A 9,457-nucleotide genomic window follows, 5' to 3' on the forward strand; every position below is an offset into this window, starting at 1 on the left:
CATTTTATGTCTTAGTCACAGTTAATTTGTGAGAAATTCATGACACATAGTAGCCTCTTTTTTTTTTTTAAGATTTTATTTATTTATTTGACAGACAGAGATCACAAGTAGGCAGAGAGACAGGCAGAGAGAGAGGAGGAAGCAGGCTCCCTGCAGAGCAGAGAGCCCGATGTGGGACTCGATCCCAGGACCCCGAGATCATGACCTGAGCAGAAGGCAGAGGCTTAACCCACTGAGCCACCCAGGTGTCCCTGTTAGGCAGTTTCTTAAGAAGTTAAACCTAGGGGCGCCTGGGTGGCTCAGTGGATTGAGCCTCTGCCTTCGGCTCTGGTCATGATCTCAGGGTCCTGGGATCGAGCCCCGCATCGGGCTCTCTGCTCCGCGGGGAGCCTGCTTCCCTTCCTCTCTCTCTGCCTGCCTGTCTGCCTACTTGTGATCTCGGCCTGTCAAATAAATAAATAAAATCTTTAAAAAAAAAAAATTAAACCTATACATACTCTGTGACCCAGCAAATCTACTCCTGGTTACTATCCAAGAGAAATGAAACATATGTCCACAAAAAGACTTGTACCAAATGTTTATAGCAAAATTCGTCAAAAATAGCCCCAAACTGGAAACCCAAATGTCCATCAACAGGAAAATGGGTACACACATTATGGTATGTTTATTCATTGAATTACTACTCAGCAATGAAAAGGAATAAACTATTCATGATGAAGTAGGTGAATCTTAAGAGATGTTGCATTGAAGGGAAGAAGTCAGATATAAGAGATGCAATACTGTAGGATTCACATATATGCAAGTCAAAAATTGGAAAAGGGGGGCGCCTGGGTGGCTCAGTGGGTTAAGCCTCTGCCTTTGGCTCAGGTCATGATCTCAGGTTCCTGGGATCGAGTCCCGCATCGGGCTCTCTCCTCAGCGGGGAGCCTCCTTCCCCCTCTCTCTCTGCCTGCTTCTCTGCCTACATATGATCTTTGTCTGTCAAATAAATAAATAAAATCTTCATAAAAAAATTGGAAAAGGGAAATCTGTAGTGATAATACTCATCTGAGGGCAATGCATCTGGATGAGGGAAGGTTGAGCAGGACACAAGGGAACTTCTGGGTGATAGAAATGTTGTGTATCTTTTTTTTTTTTTTTAAGATTTTATTTATTCATTTGACAGAGGACAAGCAGGGGGAGCGGCAGAGGGAGAGTGAGAAGTGGGCTCCCACCAAGGAGGGAACCCAATGTAGTGCTCGATCCCAGGACTCCAGGATCACAACCTGAGCCGAAGTCAGACGCTTAACCGACTGAGCCACCCAGATGCCCCTAAATTTTATTTTTAAGTAATCTCTACACCCAACTTGGGTCTTGAACTTAGAACCCTGATATCAAGAGTCACATCCTCCACCGGCTGAGCCAGCCAGGTACCCAAAATGTTCTGTATCTTGATTGGGGTCCTGGTTACATAGATGTATAAATTTGTTAAAACTCATGGAACTGGGTACCCGGGTGACTCAGTTGGTTCCAGCCCCATGTTGGGCTTCCCACTGAGTGGGGAGTCTGCTTTCTTCTCCCTTTCCCTCTGCCCCTTCCCCCATCTGCTTGTGCTCTATCTTTCTCTCAAATAAATAAGTAAAATCTTTAAAAACAAACTAGTGGAACTGTATATTTCAAATGTCATTTTATTATATATAAATTATCCTTCCCAATAACATTGATTTAAAAAACAAAAAAGGGAATGAAGTACTAATAAATACAGCAACAGAAATGAGAGTTCGCGGTCTTACAGACATTATGTTGAGGAAAAGAATCCAGAGATATAGTGTGTAGTACATGTTTCCATTTATGTAAGTTCAAAATAGGTATGTATATATAATCTCTAGAGATAGAAATCAGAAGTGGTTGCTGGGGGATGGGCTGGGGTGAATAGGATTGTTTGGAAGTGCAAAAGAGAACTTTCAGGAATGATGAAAATATTCTGTATCTTTTTTATTTTTTTAAATGTTCTGTATCTTAATTGGAGTGGTGGTTACAAAGCAATGCAGTGAAAAAAACCTAAATTTTTAAAAACACAGGTAGTAACACTTTGTACTGTAAAAAGTGTTTGTGGGGGGTTTAGAATGTTTTCTCAGCTCTTATCTACTCATTTAAAAAGAGGGCATGCACAGGAGTATACCTTATGCTATAGAAAAATGCCACATAGTCTTCCCAAGTAACTAGTTTAATTCCCGGCATCCTTAGCACCAGTGAGTTGGAAAACTACATTATTTATAAGGAGCCAGCACCATGGTCTAACTCTATGTGGGGCAGCAACCCTGAGAGAGACTGCTAATTGCGTTTCTGAGGAATAATGTTTCTTCTGTCTTACTATTGCAGCAATTGCTGAAAATACCAACAACTAGATTTTGAGGCACCTCTCCCTCCCAGTCTGTCTTATCTCAAACATCTAGGCAGCAGACTCTCATGAAAAGCAAAAGCAAGAACACGAACAGCCTAGTTTTTCTAAGTTCTTTGGGGACAGAGGATCTTGCGTAGAGCACAACTGAAGTCTAGGAGTCCACTCTCCTCTTTTGATTGCTGGGTTTGTTTTTTTTTTCCCTTAAGATTTTATTTATTTGACAAAGAGAGCTCACAAGCAGCTAGAGCAGCCGGAGGAGGGAAAGGGAGAAGCAGGCTCCCTGCTGATCAGAGAGCCCCATGCAGGGCTCAGTCCCAGGACCCTGGGATCATGAGATGAGCTGAAGGCAAACACTTAACAGACTGAGCCACCCAGAGTTCCTTGATTGCTGTTTTATTACAAAGTCAGCTGCTCTGTCACTGAGAGGGTGACACCTACATTGTTCCCACTGAGACACAACTCCTCAAGCTCAATATGGTCTCCTGCGGAATTGAGGATAGGACTTTTGCTTGCATCGGATATGTAGGGTGTTTACTGAAATTTCTTTTTAGTTCACCACCTATTCCAGTTAGAAGGCTGGCGGGCATTTGCTTCGCCCAGGTGAGTTCTCTCAGGGAGATCTAGGCTGAGGCTCTAGCCAGAACAATGAAACCAGCCAACCTGTTTTAGGACAGCTCTGGGCAATAGAGAACTCCTTGCCAAGGCTATCACTTCCCCTCAGTTAGCATTTATATCCCAAAAGGAGGGCATCCAGCCAGAAGCCACTGAGAATCCCACTCTTCTCCAGACCAGTGACTGACAGGAAGGGCAAATTCTCCTGAAGCTGCAGAGTAGAGAGTCTCATGCTCTGAGTAAGATTCAGCTATGCTAGGCAGTGAGGACAAAATGTGTTAACATTTTAAATGCATCCTACGTGATTTACTTGAATTATCTGATTTACTTAGTTAATCTAAAGACTAAAAAGTTAACTTTTCCCAGGTACCATGTGGCCTAATAAGTGGCAAATACAGGATTTGAATTCAGGGCAACCCAGTTTCAGAAATCACTGGGCAAGAAAACTGGAAACTAAGGGCAGAATGAGGGGCCAGCATTCCTGGGATACTTTTTTTTTTTTTTTAAGATTTTATTTATTTGACAGACATCACAAGGAGGCAGAGAGGTAGGCAGAGAGAGAGGAGGAAGCGGGCTCCCCACTGAGCAGAGAGCCCAATGTGGGGCTCGATCCCAGAACCCTGAGATGACCTGAGCCGAAGGTAGGGGCTTAACCCACTGAGCCACCCAGGCGCCCCTTCTGGGATACTTTTTAACTGGCCCTTTGGGCCTGGGTGTGCTTGAACTGCATCGTCCATGGAATTGCCTGATCACATGATTGTTTCAATTTCATCACTCAGCTGGGAATCCTATGGGCTGGGGACCTTACCTGTTTTGTTCACATTTGGTTCCCCAGCATCTTGCCCAGAGCAGGGACACAGCGAACAGTTGAATTAGGTAGTGAACAGATCAGTGAATGAACTGGTGATCAACAAATAACCATCTCTCAGGGACACACCTGTCTTTGTGGTGTCATTTCTTCCGAGTGAATGGGTACAGGAACTTGCATTGCTTGTTCCTCTGGTGGGAGTGGGCCTGACAGGACGATGGCTCTGCTCTGGGAACTACTCTTCTCTCAGGATGCCTCTGTGTACAGGAGGCAACGGGAGGGAAATGGGAAGGGGGATGCTGTAAGGATTCAAAAAATTTTTTGAATAACAAAAAAAATTCTATGAAAAAGTGATTGGGGATAATTTTAAAAGAAAACATGTAAAACGTCTTCCATGTTTTCATTGGTTAACACATTAGCAAAGCAGATTTCTCTGTAAAACACATCCTGCTGACAGGAATTCAGTGATGATCGAGTAAAACTACTTCCTGCCTTTACTGTCCTTAAGTACAAGGAACACAGACACCAAACCAGCAGTCTTAAACCTAGGCATATTTGTATATGAAGCATATACAGCCTAGTTGTTAAGAATATGGCCCTGGGGACACCTGGGTGGCTCAGTCATTAAGCATCTGCCTTCGGCTCAGATCGGGATTCTGGGATTGAACCCCAGCATCTGACATTCCGCTTGGTAGGGGAGCATGCTTCTCCCTCTGCCTGCTGCTTCCCACTGCTTGTGTTCCCTTCTCTCTCTCTCTGTTGAATAAATAAATAAGTAAATATTTAAAAAAAAAAAAAAAAAAAAAGAACTTGGCCCTGTAGCCAGACTGCCCAGACTCAAGGCCTGGCTTGCTACTTCCTGGCTATATGTTGTAGGGCAAATTCCTTAACCTCTCTGTGCCTGTTCCTCATCTGTAAAACAGGAATCATAACATTTTTTTATAACATTTCTTATGAAGAGTTGGTAAGTTAATCCATATAGACCTTTAGAAGGTTATTTAACAGAATGTTAATAAGGCAAATACCGGACATGATGGGGGATTATGACAGGGGAGTGAGGCATGCCTTCCTGAAGAAACAATTTTTACCACTGAAATTGGAAGGACCAGGAAGAGACAGAAGAAAGGGAAGGATTGGGAGAGGAGTTTCAAGGAGAGGTATAACCATGGCAGTGGATGCAAATGGTCACAGGTTGTTAGGGGGCAACTTGGGGAGGGATGAGTCTCTCCCTCCAGGCTCCTCTCCCCATGCAGGGTATCCCAGTCTCCTGTGCTCTGTTAGGGGGTAGGGGCACTTCCAAGAGATCAGGCAAGAGGGAGCTCTCCAGGGTGGAGCAAAGGGAGTGTCCTCTGAGCTTCTTCCACACTGCTCCCTAGCTGCCTGCAGCACTGGAGGGCTCCCATTTTTAGTTAGGTTCTTTTCCCCCAATGCTCATCTTTGCCACAATCCTGGAGGTGAAAACCTCTTCTAGCATTATCTTTGAATTTTTGTTTCAGCTTCAGAGTGGGCTGGAGGAGGAAATACGGTTTTGAGAAATTGGGGAGGGAAGTGCACAGGACCACCACCTTCTGAGACATAGCCCAGCTTGAGGGCAAATTTCAGTGATAGTGGAGCAGAGAGTATGAGGGAGAAAGTAAAGCAAGTAAGGCATCTGATCTGGAGAGCCTAGTTAGTACCTACCATGTTAGGCAGTTTGGGCTTATCTTTTTTTTTTTTTAAGATTTTATTTGTCAGAGAGACAGAGAGTGCATGCACACAAGCAGGAAGGGCAGCAGGCAGAGGGAGAAGCAGACTCCCTGCTGAGCAAGGAGCCTGATGGGGGACTCGATCCCAGGATTCCGGGATCATGACCTGAGCCAAAGGCAGATGCCTAACAAACTGAACCACCCAGTTATCCCCCCGCCTTTTTTTTTTTTTTTTTTTAAAGAATTTATTTATTAGAGACCTAGCAGGGGCGGGGGAAGCAGAGGGAGAGGAAGAAGCAGACTACTCACCAAGCGGGTAGCCTGACACAGGGCTCTCTTCCGGGACCCCCGGACCATGACCTCAGCCAAAGGCAGATGCAAATGGACTGAGCCACCCAGGCACCTCTGAGCTAATCTCAAGAAAAATGGAAAGTGTGTATGGGGGCAGGAGATGGTTTTAACCTGAAGGGTGGGGTCATCAGACTGAAATGTTAGAAAGATCACTCTGGCTGCTATGTGGACAGTTGAACTAGAGGAAAACCTGACTGGAGGCAGGAGCAACCACTAGGAGGCTAATGTAGTAGACCAATGACAATGGTGATCTAGACCAGGGGGAATTCAAGAAACATCAGATTGAACCATGTGAAAGTGCCACCTTTGTAGGTCAATATTTCATTTGATTCAACCTAAAAGAAGGTGGTAGATTAAAAATAGCCACAGATACTTCAAGCTCCTCCTGTGAGAAGATATTTATTTCCCCATCATCTCTGCGCTGGCCTTGTCATTTGCTTCAACTAAAAGAATGTGACAGAAGTGCACTGGGGAGGGGTGCCTGTGTGGCTCAGTTGGTTAAGCATCTACCATCGGCTCAGGTCATCCCAGGATCCAGGGATTGAGTCCCCAGTTGGGCTTTCTGCTCAGCAGGGAGCCTCCTCCCCCTGCTTGTGCTCTAGCAAATAAATGAAATCTTTTATTAAAAAAAAAAAAAAAAAAGTGGACTGGGGAGTTCTGAGCCAAGGCTTCAAGAGAACTTGGAGCTTCTGCTCTCCCCTCTTGAAACCTAGAGACCATCTGCCATGTTATGAAGATGAAAGACCCTGTGGAGGGGCCCAGCTGTCTCAGCAGAGTCCACACAACAGCCAGTGGAATACAGCTGCATGTGTGAGCCTGGGTAAGACCAGCAGAGCCACCCAGACTAAATTGCTTTGAGCCATTGTTTTGGGGTGATGTGTTACACAGCAGCGGATAATAGATATGAAAGGACTTGGTGATTATTGGTTGGGGGTCAGGAAGTTCCTGATTCCAGATTTCTGTTTTGAACAACAGACAATTGCAGTGCCATTTTGTGAGATAAAGTTAGAGGAAGAGCCAAGAGCAGAACATGAGTTTTTTGGAGTGGTGATGGTTGGTGGTATACAAGATGATGGGTTCGGTTTTGGATATGTTGAGTACAGGATTCCTTGAAGACATTCCAATTGCAAGTGTCATGTGGGCAGTTGTTCTTATAACCCTGGAGCTCGAAAAGTGGGTCTTGGTATAGGTTTTAGAGTTGCCAGCAGAAAGAAAGCCAGAGGAATGAACAAGATTGCCCACAATAGAGAAAGAGGAAGAAATACCCCAAAACAGATCTATGAGGAGTGCTCACATTTAAGAGGTAAATATAAAAGCCTACCAAGGAGACAGAGAAGTGGCCAGAGTGAAGGAAGACCAGTAAGTGTGGTGTGTCACTTTAGTCACCAAAGAATGGTTAGAGAAAGGGCCTGTTCCACAGTAACCAAAGTATGGAAGGAGCCTAGATGTCCATCAACAGATGAATGGATAACAAAGATGTGTGTTTTGAGGGGGGTGTATTAGGGAGTTATCATGCAGCCATCAAAAAAATATCTTACTATTTGCAACAACATGGATGGAGCTAGAGGGTATTATGCTAAGCGAAATGAGTCACAGAGAAAGACAATTATTATATGACCTCACTGATAGGAGGAATTTGAGAAACAAGACAGAGGACATAGGGGAAGGGAGGGAAAAATGAAACAAGATGAAACCAAAGAGGGAGACAAACCATAAGAGACTTTTAATCTCAGGAGACAAACAGGGTTGCTGGAGTGGAGGGGGATGGGAGGGATGGGGTGGCTGGGTGAGGGACATTGGGAAGGGTATGTGCTATGGTGAGTGCTGTGAATTGTGTAAGACTGATGAATCACAGAGCTCTATGCCTGAAACAAATAATATAGTATATGCTAATAAAAAAAAAAAGAGGAAGGGACTGTTATGGTGCTAAATGCTGTTGAGTCAAATGTAAGTACAAAGTGTTTTTCAGAGGTGCCTGGGTGGTGCAGTTGGTTGAGCATCCGACGCTTGGGTTCAGTTCTAGTCGTGATGTCAGGGTCGTGAGATGAAGCCCTGCGTTGGGCTCTGTGCTCAGTGGGGAGTCTGCTTTTCTCTCTCTCTCTCTCCCTTTTCTCCCCATCCTCCTTGGGTATAGTTTCACTTTTGCAAGATCTGAAAGAATTATGGAAATAGATGGTGGTGGCTTTATCACATTATGAATGTATTTCATACACTGTACACCTGAAAATGGTTAAGATGGTAAATTTTGTTATGTGTATTTTACCACTCCTCCTCCTCCTCCTCCTCACACACACACGGAAAAATTGATGGGGGGGGGGACCAGCTAGTGGCATGGGAAAGGTTGAAAATATGAGAGGGAGAAGATGGAGCAAGTCCTTAAGCAGCCACAGTAGAGGGAATTCGGTGCACTGGTAGAGAAATTTAGACAGTAGGCACTTCTCCCATTGTAACAGGATGGAGAGGAAAGGATAGGCGTGCTTGGGAAAGGTCTGGTGGCAGAAAGCTGAGGGGGTTTCCTTGTGTTGACTGTTTACTCTGGGTATGGAGATAATGGAGTTGAAGATTGAGGTGAGTCTTAAAATGATCACTGGATAGAGTGGAAGAGTTCATCTGAAAGGACTGATGAGGGGCACCTGGGTGGCTTAGTTAAGCGTCTGACTCTTGGTGTCAGCTCAGGGTTGTGAGTTCAAGCCCTGAATTGGACTCCATGTTGGATGTGAAGCCTATCTAAAGAAAAAGAACGAACTAATGAACCAGGAGGCTAGAGGTACTGCAGCTGTTTCTGAAGTTGTTCCTTCCATGGGCATTAGATACGAAATCAGATGAACAGAACAATATTTGTCCCTCTAACATAACCTTGTTTTAGAAATTAAACCAGTACCAAACATTGGGACCTGTGCTGTTGTTAAACCTGGATTCAACTGGCATTAATTTATCAGGACATTTCTCGTGTAAATTTAGAAGCTGTTGGTGTGAGAGGAATATAGACCAGAAGACAACACCTAGTACATTTGACCACACACCCGACCAGGGCTTTCTCATGTTCTTTCAAGTCTAAGCATGGGGATGTGTGCTCTCAGGGATAAGCTAACCTGAGACTACTTGGCTTTCCTCCAATTGGAGAATTCCGAAAATGGTGGAAGTATGTGGATAAAGATAGAACAGTTGTTAAGAATCAAGAAATGTGTACTGGTACTTGTAGGAGAGTTCCATTTAAACCCCTCCCCCTGCCTTAAGGGAGCTGACTGTAGCCCTGGGCTGCAGATCTGCATGATCAAAAGATCTGCCTAAGAGAGATGGCTACAGTGGAAATGAGAATGATCTCACGGGAGCAGCTGACACCCAAACCATGACCAATCTCAGACCACATCCAGTATTTTCCTCCACCTACTCCTATCCCCCATCTTACAACTAGAACTACTATGGAGCCCCTTGCTCAGATGAATACTCACACCAGAAAGGTTTCTAAGTCAAGGCAGAAGCATCTAGCAACAGGGGCTAGAGAACAAGAGGGCATTAGGTATGAGTATGACAGATACCCTCCAAACAGATCTCCACCTGGCCTGACTTCCAACAAGGTGTTTGAAGTTATTCTGGGAAAACCCTGTCCCAGATTCA

This window comes from Enhydra lutris, unplaced genomic scaffold (assembly GCF_002288905.1).
Source record: "Enhydra lutris kenyoni isolate GAN:26980312 unplaced genomic scaffold, ASM228890v2 scaffoldscaffold30, whole genome shotgun sequence".
NCBI classification, from domain to species: Eukaryota; Metazoa; Chordata; class Mammalia; order Carnivora; family Mustelidae; genus Enhydra; species Enhydra lutris.